Source organism: Pinus tabuliformis, chromosome 3_2 (assembly GCF_031772625.1).
Source record: "Pinus tabuliformis cultivar Carrire ecotype Pingquan chromosome 3_2, CPIR1, whole genome shotgun sequence".
In the NCBI taxonomy this organism is placed as follows: domain Eukaryota; kingdom Viridiplantae; phylum Streptophyta; class Pinopsida; order Pinales; family Pinaceae; genus Pinus; species Pinus tabuliformis.
The window spans coordinates 794425653-794437508 of record NC_142302.1 but is presented as its reverse complement, the minus strand read 5'-3'; positions in this window follow the sequence as shown (position 1 = coordinate 794437508).

Sequence of the window (11856 nt, the reverse complement as noted above, 5' to 3'; positions counted from 1 at the left end):
AGTATCCAGCCTATCAACGTACGTGCCCCGGGCGATGAAGATTACATAGAAGATTGGAATCCTATCTGGGAGCCTGACAGCGATTATACCCCTCGTACTCCTCTCGGTATGTCATCTCCGATGTCTACTTCCCCCATGGATGAGACGTCTTCCAGCACAGGTGAGACACCCGTGGTGACAGACATTGAAACTCCGATCCCAGCTACCTCTCCACTCCCTCCACGCTATCAGTCAGTGAGGGATAGGATAGCTGCTAGAAATACTTCTACGACTATATGGGATCCTAGTCTTATTGCCACCACAGGGCCCTTTATTTCGTGACCTCTTAATACACCTGTTACTTCAGGTCTTAATATGCCTGTTACCTCAGTTCCTACCAATCCAACAGTTTGTGTAGCGCACTCGACTCCGGTCATCAGTGCTGTGACAACATCCTCATCTACAAACCCTGGGGCTGGTCCCCCTTACAGTCAGGGCCAGCCAGGGGTTTCGTCTGGAGTCATTGATCCTGCACGAAATGCTCAGCCCTCTTCTGGTGGTGTTCCAGGAGCAGGGCCGTATGATGCCCACAGGCAGCCCATTGTGGACCCAGATTACCAAGGTCCACTCTTTTAGTATGATGCTAACGGTCAGTACCTCGAGAACATTTCATCCCTGCCTCGTCAACCTTTCGTTGAGAACTCGACACCGTTGGACGTTACATATGATCCCGTTACTCATACTTGCCGAGGGCGCCGGAATCCTCCCGGACAGCCCCAAGGACCGCCAAATCAAGGCCAGCCGCCTTATGTGCAAACCCCTCAAGGGCAACCAGTTTATGGCCCGCCTTACCCAGGACAATCTGGGGGCCCGTAGGGACAACCCTCGGCCATTGGGGGTCCGTCGTTTTCGTATCAGAGTCAACCTACTGGATATCCAGGGCAACCTGGTACCCAGCAAGGTTACCCAGCTGGACAACCAGGGCAGCCTTACATTCAGCAAGGCCAACCCGGTTTCCAGCAGGGGTACCCATCTGGACAAGCTGGGCAAGTTTATACTCCTCAAAGTCAACCAGCAGTCCAGCAGGGATATCCTCTTGGGCAGGGGGGGAAACCCTACTTACAGCAGGGCCAACCTACTGCCCTGTCTGGTCATCTTTCTGGGCAAGGTGGGCAACCCTACATTCAGCAGGGTCAACCCATTGCTCAATCCATGCATCCTTCTGGGTGAGGGGAGCAGCCTGCTATACAGCAAGGCCAATCCACTGCTCAACCTTTTCACCAAGGAGGGCAGCTTGCTATACAGCAAAGCCAGCCCTCTGCTTAGTCTGTGCACCCTGGGGGGCAGACGGGCCAACCTTCTATGCAGCAAGGTCAACCCGCTGTCCGCCCTAATCATCCATCTGGACAAGCTGGCCCACCTCAGGGTCAACCAACTGTTCAGCCGGCTCAGTCATCTGTTCCACAAGGACAACCCTTGGTGGTCCACGGACAACCTGGCACCCAGCAATTTCATCCTGCTGGCCAGCCAGGTCCATCCCAAATCCAACCAGGTCAACCTTCGGGCCAGATGATCCAAGCCCAGCCGGTTCAAGGACATTACTCTGGGCCTCAAACTCAAATGGGTTATCAGATGCAAGGTGGGCCACAACCTCAACCTTCTTACCAGATGCAGCCTCCCTATCAGGCTCAGTATGGGGCCCAGCAGTCATATGGCTACCAGCAACCCCAAGGGCAAACTCAGTTTGTTCCTTACCAAAATTATCAACAACTACAGGTCACTCCTTACCAAAATTATCAGTATGCCGCACCTGTAGGGCAAGTTGCTAATACATGGGGAGCTGGGGGGCAGATGTAGGGACAACTGTCTGCATATGGCCAGAATCCGTATGGACAGAACTCTTATGGGCAAGGTCCCTACGCACCAGGCCCTTTCAGGCCGGGTCCGTCTGGACAGAGCCCATGGGGGAAACCGCCACCTGGTTGGAACCCTAATGTTGCCTCGAATCCGTAGCCACAAATGTCCTTTAACCCTCAGTTATCGTTCTTAGCGACGTTGGAACTGCCAGATGTGTCCAAGTTAACAAATGATCCTATTTTGCATAATCCATATTGGCCACCGGTTCCAACCAAAATACCAGGTGATTGTCCAAAGTTTGATGGCAAAGCTGGTGAAGACCCTCAGGCCCATGTAATGACTTATCACCTTTGGTGTTCATCGAACTCATGGCTTCATGATTCTATCCGGCTTCGCCTCTTTCAGAGAACTCTCACTGGTTCAGCCGCTAAGTGGTATATCGAGCTGAATCGCGGCATGTTTCAAGATTTCAACTCGTTGTCTATGGCCTTCTTGGCTCATTTTCAGTTACCTATTCGGTACGAGACTGGGACACATCTCCTCACGTCTCTCAAACAGGATATGGCTACGCACATCTCTGATCATATACATGAATGGAGAAGACGTCGTTGCTTGATCAAATTTTGGATTCCTGATCAACTCCTGACCGATTGGTTCACGACTTCCTTTGTCCCTAAGATTGCAAAAGACATCGCAATGGGAGCGTGTGTAACTGAAGAGCAAGCAATCGCGCGAGCTCAGTACCTCGACTTAGTGTATTCTCAGTCGGGTACTTTGTATGAGTATTTGCCAGACGCCCCGAGGCCTGGACAGCCCAAGGCTCCACCAAAGCCTTCTGTTGATGGAGTCATTAGTTCTGTGAATTCGTCATCAAAGAAATCGGCCGCAAATCCTGGGAAGCAGAAATAGAACGCCTCTAACAAAAATGCTTCTCAGGGCCAATCAATTTCTGGGAGTACCTCCGAGGTAAACGTTGTTCAGTCCATTGCGGCCGACAAATCCTCAAAAGGGAAAAGAAAGGGAAAGCTAAATATAAATCTGGACAGCCCAAGCAGGATCCCCCTAAGCCTCCCTCCGAGGAAGGAGCTAAACAAAAACCTAAGTATCCTTGTCTCATCTGCGATGAGGATCACTATACCAAGGATTGCCCAAGGCGGTCCGAGGTTAGTCGACTTTTGAAAGGTGCTCTGGGGCCTCCTGCTGTGCTAAAAGAACCTTTCCCTTCCGAGCAGACCCAAATGGTGGCAGATCCGTCTCAATCCTCTTCCTCGTTCGGTTCTCAAGTGTTCATGGCTGGAACGATCCCCATCCATGTTTCAACTCGAGCGAAAGATTATCCATCTCAAGCCGGGAAAGAGCCAGAGGTTCCCTCCAACGCTCCTCCGTCCAGTTCTGGTCCCCTTCACATCGAATGGCCCAGCACTGAGACGATCCCCCGACCCCCTCCCAAAGGTGTACTCAGGAAGTCATCTTATAACCCCAATGCTCGTGCTGCCCAGCACTATAGCATTGTCGAGGACTTAGCTCAGGCTCCGTCTGCTATGTCCGCGTTAGAAGTCCTCCAGAGCTGCCCCTCCCAGAGGAAGTCCTTGCTATCAGGGATTGGTGGCATCGACCCGGCAGATTCAGATTTAATTTCTTTTGATCTCGAGGGTTTCACACAGAGACTGCCTCACTAGGTGGCTTTCCTCATATAGGTCCTCATCAATGGCAAAACGATTCATCGTACAGTCATTGATGAGGGTACCTCGACCTGCATCATGTCTGTTGCTTGCTGGAAGGCTATTGGTTCTCCTGCTCTGAGCCAGTCTTCTACGACCCTGGAAGCTTTCGATGGAAGAGAATCTCGTCCATATGGTATCCTCCCACGATTGCCTATCTCTTTAGAAGGGAAAACCCTAGAGGTAGAGGTTGAAGTTGTTGACGCTAATCTCACTTACAACCTCCTCCTTGGACGAAGCTGGACGTACACCATGCAAGCCGTGGCTTCCTCCTTGTTCCGTGTCATTCGCTTCCCTCATCATGGAAGAATCGTCATGCTGGACCATATGTCCTTTTTTGCTTCTTCTTCTGAAGGAAATGTGTCGTTCGTGGAGCATACCTCCAAGTCATTAGTGAGTGTGGGCGCCGGACTGTTCAAAGATCCCTCCTTAATGGGAGTCTTTCCCCTCCCACCTCTGAATCTCGCCCCTGTTAACATGATTTCAGTACGTTCTGATCCATGGGTTCTTCCTCCCTTGAATCAGGAAGACTCTTGGGGTGACATGATGCCGTTGAGTCCTACCGAGCTCAACTACATCGAGATTGTCGCTACATCGGCTCCCCCTCTTGAACCTGCTTTTTTAAGCAGTGTTCCTGATTCATATGATCATTTCCCTTGGCTGGGTGATGAGGCCACTTCGGATCCCCTGAAGGAAACATTTCCCTCCGACGAGGCCATCATAGAGACTATGTCTCTCGAAGAGCTCCCTTGGTCAGATCACCACCATCGCTCTTCGTTTCTCCCTCCACATTCGGAAATGGTCGCATGTCTCGAGCGGTTTGCTTCATGTGTCCCATCTCCGCCCCTCCAAACACCTGTCCAGCTATATCAAGTGTCTTCGGAGGGAAATATGGGTAACATCACGCAAACCCAGCCTATCAACATCTCTGTGAAACCAGGGATTGTCAAGAATATTTTCATTGGAGTCACGTGCACTCCTGAGGAAGTTCAACTCTATACTGCTTTATTTCGTGAATTCTGTGATGTCTTCGCATGGTCTTACGAGGAAATGCCCGGCATCGACCCTAGTATTGTGGTGCACGAAATACCTACTTATCCAGATGCTAAGCCTGTTCGTCAGCGCTTACGTCCAGTGCACCCTCGAAAGGCTGCAGCCATCAAGGCCGAAGTCGAAAAGCTTCTTCGAGCTGGTTTCATCTATGCCATCCCCCTCATGGAGTGGGTGTCCAATATAGTCCCTGTGAACAAAAAGCAGGGCACTATCCGGGTCTGTGTTGACTACCGCAATATCAATCGTGCTTGTCCAAAAGATAACTTTCCTACGCCTTTCATTGATCAGCTTATTGATGACTGCGTAGGAAGTGAGATTTATTCATTTATGGACGGCTTCTCTGGTTATAACCAGATCAACATAGCCCCTGCAGACCAGCATAAGACAACTTTCATTTGTCCTTGGGGCACCTTCGCTTATAAGAAGCTTCCTTTCGGTCTCAAAAATGCCGGTGCCACCTTCCAGCGTGTGATGTCATATGCTTTTCATGATATTCAACACATCGTACAACCTTACCTGGATGACCTCCCAGCTCATTCAGCTAAGCGTCAAGATCATCCATCTCATCTACGCGAAATTTTTCTCCGTTGTAGACACTATCGTATTCGACTCAATCCGCATAAGTGTGTCTTCTGCGTAGAATCTGGCCGACTACTTGGGTTCATTGTCTCCCGGGAAGGCATCCGTCTGTATCCCCTCAAAGTCGAGGCCATTTTGAATCTTCCTCCCCCTACCCCTTTGCAGCAATTGCAGAGCTTGCAGGGTAAAGCTATTTTTCTCAGACGATTCATTCCGAATTATGCCGAGGTGGCTAAGGGTTTCATGCGGTTATTAAAACGAGACACACCCTTTCGTTGGGATGCTATCGCCCAGGAATATTTCGAGCGCCTTAAAGGCCTTCTTGTCTCAGCTCCGCTCTTAAGACCTCCGAACTACCACCGTGATTACACTCTCTATCTAGCTACCGCTGACACCACCATCAGCATGGTTCTAGTGCAGGATGATGATGCCGGCACCGAGCACATTATCTATTATCTTAGTCGCAACCTTCTGGATACGGAAACTCGCTACACATATGTCGAGAAGTTGGCATTGGCAGCTGTCTGCGCCGTCCAACGATTCTGGCATTATATCCTGTTGCACACAACGACCGTGATCTCTGACTGCAACCCCATGACCTACATTTTGTCGCTTCAACTGCGAGGGGCCAAATACTCGAAGTGGATCGTAATCCTCCAAGAGTTCGACTTGGAATTCACTGCGGCCAAGTCTAAGAAATCTCTGGTCTTTGCTGAACTGCTCTGTTCCTTACCATCTCACTCTGCACCATCTCGTTCAGAGGAGCATATCCCAGATGAAACATTGTTTCTCATCAGCACCCTTGACCTGTGGTACGGGGACATTATCGTATATTTGCAGACGTCTTCCTTCTGTCCAAATGTATCGAAAGATGCTCGATGGCGAATTCATCACCAAGCTCAACCCTATCGCATTTTGGGCGATACCCTGTACCGCCTTGGCGTTGATTCTGTTCTCTGCCGATGTTTGACTCTCGAGGAAGCTGAGCGGGTGTTAAATGACTGCCACTCTGGTGCTTGTGGCGGTCACATGTCCGGATATGCCACCGCCCAGAAAATTCTCTGTGCTGGTTACTTTTGGCCTTCTATCTTCAAAGATTGCATTCTTGCCATTCGCGCATGCCATGAATGCCAAGTATACCATCGGAAAATGCGTGCTCCTCCTGCACCACTGCACCCTGTTGTCACCGTAGGTCCATTTGCCAAATGGGGCATCGATTATACGTCCTGTAACCCTCGTTCGGCCGGGGGGGCATGGGTACATCATCGTTGCCCTGGATTATTTCACCAAGTGGGCCGAAGCGATGCCTACATTAAACGAAGACGGTTACACAGTGGCGCAGTTTTTATTTAATCATGTCATTACCCGTTTCGGAGTCCCTCAGGCTATTGTCACGGATCACAGAAAACATTTCCGTAATCACATGATGACGGAACTAACGACCCAACTAGGCTTGCGTCAAGATAGTTCGACACCGTACTATCCACAATCCAATGGTCAAGTCGAGGCCGTGAACAAAGTTTTGATCACTATGCTTCAATGCACCGTCAACACGCACAAGTCTAATTGGCATCTGATGCTGTTCCCAGCCTTGTGGGCCTACTAGACTTCTGTGAAGGATGCCATCGGTTTCACTTCGTTTCAGTTGGTTTACGGACTGGAGGCCACCCTTCCCGTCGAGTGTGAGATTCCTTCGTTGAAATTAGCTGTCGAGTTGCTTCCCAACACCACTCCGGTGGAGGAACGGTTTCTTTACCTAGAACGGTTAGACGAGACTCGTCGTTTAGCTTCTCTGGCTATCAAAGCGCAAAAGAAGAGAGTCAAGGCTCACTTTGACCAGAACATTCATCCTCGTTCCTTCGTTGAGGGAGATCTAGTACTGCTCTACGATCAAGCTAAAGATAAGCTGGGGGCAGGAAAACTCGAATCCATGTGGCTAGGTCCCTATATCGTGAAAAGAGTTTTACAAAAGGGCGCATATGAGTTGATTGATTACGAAGGAAATCCTCTTGACAAGCCCCGCAACGGGCTGTATTTGAAGAAATATTATGCATGACTTCGTGCACTCAGTTTGTACATACGCGTGTTTAGTGTGTTTTGTGTGCATGATTTCATGTTTTGCTTTGGTGTGAAGGCGTGTTTGCCTCTTATTGTGTTTTCTCCTTCTTGTGCAGATGTCTAGTGCACCTTATGTTGGTTTCACTGATGGCGCCTGCCGTAGTACTTGCAATTTTTCCTCTGCGGCGTGGGCAATCTATGATCCTCATGGAGAGTTGCTAGATCTTCAAGGAGTCTGCCTCGGTCGTACCACTAATAATGTTGCCGAATACAGTGCCGTAATTGAGCTACTAGCCGAAGCAATTGATCTCGGCATTCGTGCAATGATGGTAAACCTGGACTCCCAGCTTGTCATTCATCAACTCAACGGGCGATATTCCGTCAGAGACCAACGTATCCTAAGGTTGTATCTACGTGTCAGATTGTTAGAAAGAAATTTTGACTATATCACATATCAACATATTCCGAGACGATTAAACACGTTGACTCATGCATTGGCAAATCATGTGTTAGACAGACATTTGCGAAATAGATAAACATCATACAAGAAAACATATAAAGCATAATAGAGTAAAGCATATGAAAATAAGATATTTCCCAGGCATAGTTTGCATGCGTGCCGTGTGTGCTTTTAAGCTTGCATTTAAAAACATTAAAATACATGGGTCATGTGTTGTGCAATTCATACATAAGATTACATTTGTACTGAACATTTGCATAGCATAAACAAAACATCATCATATGTAACAAGATCCATCCAAAAATCGGTATGTATATCTATATATATATATATATATATATATATATATATATATATATATATATATATATATATATATATATATATCGTGTGGCGCACTAAGGTGCTCAAAATAAGTGTATATGTCAAAAATGGAATCACTGTCCTCAGTACATCCGAGACATATGTCTCTCAAAACATCAGTGGAAATAAACCTAGGCGACTACTGTGCTGGGTTATGCTCTCTGTAGCATACAGCTGCTTGTGCCACCTGCCTCAAGAGGCGGTGCATCCTGGGTTCCACCCCCACTCTGTGGATCTGATGAGCTATGGGGACCTCCTCGACCCCCTGGTAATCTGGCACCCCCTCCAGTAAACCCTCAAGGTTGCGAGCTACAGTCTCCGACGTGTCAACTCCTGGAGGAATAAGGGCCAGGGCTCCAGCTCCTTGCCCCTCTCTCCGAGCCTCTGGGGCTAGGCCGATGGGTCTAACAGGTCCCACATCTGCACACCGTGACGATTATCAAGACATGTACATGAAAAATCATAAACATTAATTAATTAAAAAGAGATCAAGTGTCATACCTCCATCATCCCAATGCTCTCCCGCGGGCAGTGGCATATCAGGATCATTGCGGAAGTCCATACCAGCATATGGCCAGTCCTCTACGAAAATGACCTGCTGGTCCAACCACTCTCGAAAGTACACTCCCCAAGCCATTGGGCGGCCACCACCCCCGCGCGGCATGATACGGGCCCATCGAGTGGCCCTCGTCTCCCGGGGACCTCTAGGTCTATCCACGGCCATGGTCTGTAGCCGCATGGCTGGCACCCGCTCCAGAATGAGTGGGAGTAAGAGCGACCCGTAGCCAAACTGTTTCATCTCCCCGCGACGACAGTTGCTAAGTTGCCTCTTCATGCTATTTGTCACCGCCGTTGCCCAGTTGAACACAGTAGGATGTAAGCACTCGAGAGCTAGCAATAGATGGGTCTTCGAGGCCTCATGGTTGGCCAAGCTCCCCGCTGCCCGGGTTACCATAAAGAGTATGGTACGAATGACCATATCAGTCACCGTGGGAATCGACACCTTTCCACTTCGCAATTTTACCGCCTCTGGACACACTCGAGCCATGAGCTGGTCAAGTGTCTCGCCGTTGGGCCGTTGCCCCTCTATGATAGGCATCACGCCCCGGCGCGATTCGATCAGCGCGGACCCGCGCGGGAAATCCGCGCTGACCGAGAGCGCACCAATGCTCAAAGAATTCGCCCAAACGGCCAATTCCCACCGTTGAAATGCTCAAAAAGGGACTCAAAATAGAGCGCATGGCAAGGGGAACCTACCTGGAGCAAGCCGTTCGATGAATGGTGTCCGCACGGGGAAGAATTCACTCCGTCAACCTCGCAGCTTCACAACGTTCTCAAAGCCTCAATATGGTAACAATGGTAAAAATGACTATTTACCCTTCTATTTATAGTAAAAATGGCTTAATTAACTATAGATTTTACAAATGCGGGTTTTTGTCATGCTTTTACCATGGATTTAGCACTTCTGTCAATGTCTTATGCCTTTATGCATGTTTTACTATGTTTTTAAACATGTCGAACGGATTTATGCGGGTATTTTTACTGTGCAGGTCCTCAGAAACGGTGAAGTCATAATGGTCCTAAATACACTTGGTCCCAAAAAAATGTCGTCTTTGAGCTCTTTTCCGACATGAAACAAGAAAAGATGGCCGAGCTTCCTTTCAGCTCATTAAAGGGAACGAGAGGCGGTCGTTTTAAGCTCTTTTTCCGACCGTGTAACTTAAAAAGATTGTCGGGTGTTTGTCGTTTCGCACTCATTATTGGCTCTAAAACGACGTGTTTCCGACCGCTTTTTTACTTTTTCGGGTCGAAGGCACTATTTATGAAAAGTACTCCTCGATCGTAATGGTCGGGCGGTTCTTTCGAGCATTGTTTTATACTTTTTCAGGCTCGAGAGACACAACTTTACGAAAAAGGACCCCCCTGGAGTTTCCTTTTCCGCTGTCTTTTCAGACTCTCTAAACAAGAAAAGGCACCGATTTTTTCCTTTGTCAGGCTCGTTAAACACTTGATGACATCGGGCATCGTCGAAATGACACTCTTCAAGCATATGCTATCCCCGTCAAGCTTGTCATCCAAAAATAACCGGGGTACCTGCCAGAAATGGTGGGGAAAATGAAACTGAAATTGTCGCGTCGGCAGTATGTCGCTCTTGAACATGGCACTGGTCTGCATTCGTGTCGGGTGGGAATTTCTCATTCTGTTTCACAACTGACCTCCGTGGGTACGGGTTATCCTATTTGACCTCTCATTTGCACATTGCCGTCGTCATCATACCCTCTACTCATTTGATGTCAAATACTGCCAAATCCACTGTCGTGCCGCCGATATGTTCAAGAGAAGTTGACCTCTGCAATAATACAACCTCATCTGCTATCTCACACAAATCATTTTACCTCTGTCTCGTGTCGATGATGTGGGAAACATTATGGCCCACCTTCGATCAAGGTCACTTCCTGTCGACTTCAGCTCCTTATCCGGGAAGGTGACTTAGAGACTCCTTTCAGGTGCCTTAGAGCCTGCATGCCTCAATGGCAGGTTCTTCGTGTTCGACGTGAGGTTTTCATCATTGGCCTCCGATCGGATGATTCTGCGAGTGTTCGACACCAGCTCATTGATTCACACGCCGCAGATTGTACCTATAGTACCTTGAGGACCATCGTCATTATTGGTGGTACCTCTCGCGTGTGTTAACAGTTTTCATCACTGACTGGTAATCAGATGATGTTCATGCATGTTTGACTTCAGCTCATGTATTCACATGCTTGGACTTGTACTTTGTTCGGGTCGGGACGGAGCGCAAGACCCTGGATCTCTGTCTGTTATGGTCCAGGTTGCGATTTTCTGGATGATCATTACATGACTCATTGATGGATGGCTACGCCCATACCTAAGTCTTCATGGATGGCTGCGACCATACCTTATCATTATTCTGGTCTCTTTAGCTGGGTGGTTGCGTCCATTCGACAGACCTTTTCGCATGTCTTTCGGATGGCTGCGCCCATGCCTAGACTGCATGTACTTGATTATCAGAGATATTCGGTCCTTCCTGGTGGTGTTCCAGTTCGGCAAGTTTTTGTAAAGCATTTCACCCCTCCCACTCTCTCGGTCTTCATGCTTTAGGGGGCATCTGTTACACTGTAATTTTTCACTGTCTCCCTGTCAGTTACCCTACTGTGTCAGGAGTTCACAATAATCAAGTTCATGCCTTCTGAACTGGCCAGAAACCCACTTTTCCAACGTTTTCCTCATCAGCGCATCTGTTTCTAAAATATCCGCGATGACCGGCGCTTCATAACAGACCGCGTGCGCTGCCAGCGCGGAAGCACACGACTTTCCCGTGCTGATAGAGTTTCATGACCAGTGCAGCCTCTGTTTGTATTTACCCGCGCTGACATGGCCCTTTCCATTATGTCTTTGCGACGTCAGCGCACCAGACCACTTATGCACCCGCGCTGATCCAGTTTGGGCGAATTTGTTCCAACATCCAGCCTTCCAGATAACTCCAGACTTGGTTGTTGGCCTTGTGAGTATCGACTCCCTTCTATGGCATGTCTGTTCGACCCTTTGCAACTACTTCCCTTGAAGATAAGCTCATCCTTCCACCATTCAAGGAGACTCCTTCTCCTATATAAACCTCTGCCATTACCATGAGCATCTAGTTTGGAATAGCTTGGATTGTGTGGAGCTTATAGTGCTCAGAGTGCTGCTACTATAGGTAGTTGGTGTGATAAGTGTGGAAGTGCTTGATAGCTTAGGGAAGGTTGTTTTGTGTTGCTTGTGTGA